Below are 5,094 nucleotides of genomic sequence, written 5' to 3'. Positions count from 1 at the left end.
GGCAGCTTGGCAAGGGTCTTGTGAGAAGGTAAGTCAACAGAACAACCAGACAGAAGATCAGTAAGGAAATGGAGAACCTGAGCAACATCACAGACTGACTAGGTCTAAGGGACCGACAGCACCCTCTACCCAACACGAGCAGAAGACACGTTTTTCTCAAGTACACACAGAACATTCCTCAGGACAGAGCATGTTCTAGGTAGGGCACAGAACAAGTCTTAACTAATCTTAGAAGACAAATCGTACAAAGTATCTCTTCAGATCACAATGGTGTGAAACTAGAAACAAAGGGCGTGTGTGGAAATTAAACCACACGCTCTTTTATTTTTATTTATTTTGAGAAAGAGAGCAAGACAGCAAGGGAGGGGCAGAGAGAGGAAGAGAGAGAATCCCAAGCAGGATGAGGGCTCAATCCCATGAACCGTGAGATCATGACCTGAGCCAAAATCAAGAGTCAGACACTCAACAGACTGAGCCACCAGGCGCCCCAAACCACACACTCTCCAACAACCAATGGGTCAAAGAAGAAATCCCAAGGGAAATTAGCAAGTATCTTGAGCCAAATGGAAAGGAAAAGACAACATATCAAAATCCATGGGGATGCAAGGAAAGCAGGGTACAAGGGGCATTTATAGCTGAAAGTGCTTACATTCAAACAACGAGGAAGATCTCCAATCAACACTCTAACTTGACGCCTTGAGGAACTACAGAAGAACAAACGGAGCCAAAGCTGGCAGAAGGAAGGTCATTGCAGACGTCAGCAGAGATAAACAAAATAGAAAACAGAAATATGAGGGGAGGTTTTGACAAAACCAAGAGTTGAGTCTTCAAAAAGATCAGCAGAATTGACAAACCGTTAAGTCAGATTGACTAAGAACAAAAAAGAAAAGAGAAGACTCAACTAAAATCAGAATTAACACCAATCCCCCTCAATTTCTTCTCAAATAACAATAATAATGAAAGAGGAGGGAACACCTGTGTTGGATGAGGCCCACATGACTCTGGAAAGCAAAGCTAAGAAAGACACGACACAAAAACTAGAGGCCAATGTCTCCAATGAATGACTCCCTCAGAATCCTCAACAAAACGCTAGCAAAAAGAATTCGGCAATATCCAGAGAGGACCACACATGCCATGACCAAGTAGGAGTTCTTGCTAAGATGTAGAGAGGGTTCGAGACACAAGAGCCGACCAATGTAAGACACCAACATTAACATAATGGAGAGAAAACATACCACATGAGCATCTCGGCTGGTACAGAAGAAGAATGTGACAAAATTCAACACCCGTTCATCATAAAAACACGCACTAAACTAAGAACAGGCAGAAACTACCTCAACATAATAGAAGTCATATATGAAGGACCCAAGGTTACCATCCCACGTGATGGTCGAAAACTGAATGCTTTTCCTTCAAAGTCAAGAACAAGACAAAGATGCCTGTGCTCGCCTTTTACTTCACGTAGTATTGGATGCTCTAGCTAGATGAATTAGGACAAGGAAAAGAAATAAAAGGAATGCAAATTGGAAAGAAAGAAGTAAAATGATCTTGGTTGATCTTATGCCTAGAAAACCCTAGAAATTCCATAAGAAAACTGTTAGCAGGCATAAATATTTCAGCAAAGTTGCAGGATACAAAATTGACACCTGAAAATTAGCTGTATTTCTAAACACTAACAATGAACAATCCCAAAACTAAGTGTTAAACATTCTGTTTACAACAGCATCAAAAAGAGGAGTGCCTGGGTGGCTCGGTCCATTAAGCATCCCACTTCGGCAGAGGTCATGATCTCACGGCTTGTGAATTCAAACCCCATGTCGGGCTCTGTGCTGATAGCATAGAGCCTGATTCGGATTCTCTCTCTCTTCCTCTCTCTCTGCCCCTCCCCTGCTCATGCTCTTTCTCTCTCAAAAATAAAGAAACAACAACAAAAACCCAGTAGCATCAAAAAGAATAACATACTTAAGAATAAACTTAACCAAGGAAGTGAAAGACCTGCAGATTGAAAGCTACAATAAACCTTCTAGGAGAACTTTTTAATGATGCAAATAAACAGAAAGGCTTCCCATGTGTTCAGAGATTGAAAGACTTAATATCATCGTCAATAAAACCCAAAGCTATCTACATGTAATCCCATCAAAATTCCAGGAGCATTTTGCTGATGTTGTTTTGATGTGCTTTTTTGCAGAAAAAGGAAAACCTGGGGCACCTGGGTGGCTCAGTTGGTTGAGCATCTGGCTTTGGCTCGGGTCATGATCTTGCAGTTCTTGAGTTCAAGCCCCGCATCAGGCTCTGTGCTGACACCTCAGAGCCTAGAGCATGCTTCAGATTCTGTGTCTCTCTCTCTGCCCCTCCCCTGTTTGTGCTCTGTCTCTTTCTGTCTCTCCAAAATACATAAACATTAAAAAAAGGAAAAGGAAAATCTATCCTAAAAGTTGCATGGAATCTCACAAATAGGCAAAGAAATCTTGAAAAAGAAGAATACAGCTAGAGATTTGGTATTTCCTGATTTCAAACCTCATTATGAAACAATGGTAATCAAAACACTGCCATATTTTGAGGCACTAGCATAAACACAAGTGGTAAAGAATAGACAGCCCAGAAATAAACCCTCACATTCATCAGTACATATGAAATGATCTTGAACAGGGATGCCAAGACCATTCAATGGGAGAAAGGACAGTCTTCCCCACAAATGCTCTTGGGAAAACTGGATGTCCACATGCAAAAAGTGAAGTGAGACCCTCACCTATACCATACACAAAAATCAATTCAAAATGGATCAAAGACCTAAATACCAGAGGGAAAACTATAAAAGTCCGCAAAGAAAACATAGCAGAGAAGAGCCATGATTTGGCAATGATTTCTTGGCTGTGACACCAAAAGTAGAGGTGGCAAAAGGAACATGAAATAAACTGGACCACATCAAAGTAAAAAAACAACAGACCTCTGTCTTCTGTACATCAAAAGACGCAATACACAGAGTGAAAAGGCAACCCACGGCATGGGTGAAAATACCTCCAAACCATGTATCCGATATGGAGCTGCGGTCTGGACTCTACGATGCATTCTACAACTCAACAACAAAAAACCACCTGATTCCAAAATGGGCAAAAGACCCAGACAGACACGTCTCCAGAGGAGGTCTCCAGATGTCCAACAAGCACACGAGAAGATGCTCAACATCTCTCATCATCAGGGAAGTGCAAATCAAAACCACGATGAGACACTAAGGCTCCTATTGAAAAATGGAAAATAACAAGTGCAGGTGCTCATATGGAGAAATCGGAACCCTTGTGCATCGCTGACAGGCATGTAGACAGGCATGTATTGTGCGGTTCCTAAGGAAAATAGGATGACGGGTCCTCAAAAACTTAAACAGAAAATTACCATCTGATCCAGCAATTCTGCTTCTGGGTGTATACCCCAAAGGATGGAAAGCAGAGTGTTGAAGAGAGATTTGCACACCCATGTTTGTGACAGTGCCATCCACAGCAGCCAAGGGCGGAAATGACCCAAGTGTCCACTGATGGACGAATGGATAAACAAAATGTAGCAGACACATTGAAGGGAATATAATTAAGCCCTTAAAAGGAAGGAAATTCTGGGGCACCTGGGTGGCTCGGTTGAGCACCCGACTCTAGATCTTGGCTCAGGCCGTGTCTCGTGGATTGTGGGATGGAGCCCCACGTAGGGCACTGTACTGATGGTGTGGAGCCTGCTTGGGATTCTCTTTCCTTCTCTCTCTGGCTCTCCCTCTCAAAATTAGTAAATAAACTTTTTTAAAAAAGCCACTACATGCATGAACCTTCAGCACATCATGCTACGTGAAATAAGCCAGTGACAAAGAGACAATATACTTACAAGAGGTGCCTAGAGGAGGCAAGTTCAGAGAGACAGAAAACAGAACAGTGGTTGCCAGGGGCTGAGGGGAGGGGAGAATGGAAAATTCGTACTAAGAGTGTATACAGTTGTAGTTTTGTAAGATGAAGAGAGACTGACCACACAACAATGTGAATTACTTAGCACTACCGAATACAGAAATGATGAAGAGGGCAAATTTTATGTTCTGTGTATTTTACCACAATTTTTAGAAGTGTGGATATTATGTGTTAATATAGTATAAATAAATACATATTTTGCACTTTAACGTTTTGATGTTTATTTTTGAGAGAGAGAGAGAGAGTGAGTACAAGCAGAAGTGGGTCAGAGAGAGAGGAAGAAGCAGGCTATAGGCTCTGAGCTGTCAGCATAGAGCCCAATGCGGGGCTCGAACCCACAAACCATGAGATCACGACCTGAACCAAAGTCAGACGCTTAGCTGACTGAGCCACCCAGGCGCCCCAAATATTTTGCAGTTTAAAAGAAAAACAAAAACAAGGTAAGTCTGATCACAACCCTCCCCTGCTCAGAGACCTACCATGGCTCCCATCTCACTTGGAGTGATAGCCCAGGTCCTCCCGATGGGTCACAAGGTTCTGTGTGACCTGGACCCACCACTGACCTTCCTACCCTCCACCCCCCACCCCCGTTCCACACACCACTTCCTGCTGTCTGCCCAACTCAATGGTCACAGGCCCATCTCATGGCCCTTTGCACGTGCTGTTTCCTTTACTAGAATGCTCTCTCCCCAGAAATCAAACACAGTGCAGCTCTGTGCTCAAATGCCACCTGCCAGGCCTGATCGTGCTATTTAAAACTGCAACCCAGGGTGCCTGGGTGGCTCAGTTGGTTAAGCGTCTGACCCTTGATTTGGGCTCCTGTCATCTCATGGTTCTTAAGTTCGAGCCCCACAATGGGCTCTTTGCTGTCAGCAGAGCCCACTTTGGATCCTCTGCACTCCCTCTCTCTCTGCCCCGCCCCTGCTCATGGGTGTGCTCTCTCTCTCGCTCTCAAAAATAAACATAAAAAAAACACTTCAGCCCTTACTCCACCCAACACTCAACATATCCGTTTTCTGCTTATTTCTCTTCATAGTGCATCTTGCCTCAAACACACGATACACTGTGCTTCTTTTGTCCTTGGTGCATACAATTTCATGGGCTTCTATGCTCTGTGGGGACAGGAGTTCTGCGTATGCCATTCACTGCCCTA

The sequence above is a fragment of the Suricata suricatta genome, chromosome 14, assembly GCF_006229205.1.
Source record: "Suricata suricatta isolate VVHF042 chromosome 14, meerkat_22Aug2017_6uvM2_HiC, whole genome shotgun sequence".
NCBI classification, from domain to species: domain Eukaryota; kingdom Metazoa; phylum Chordata; class Mammalia; order Carnivora; family Herpestidae; genus Suricata; species Suricata suricatta.
Note: the sequence above shows the minus strand (reverse complement) of the source record.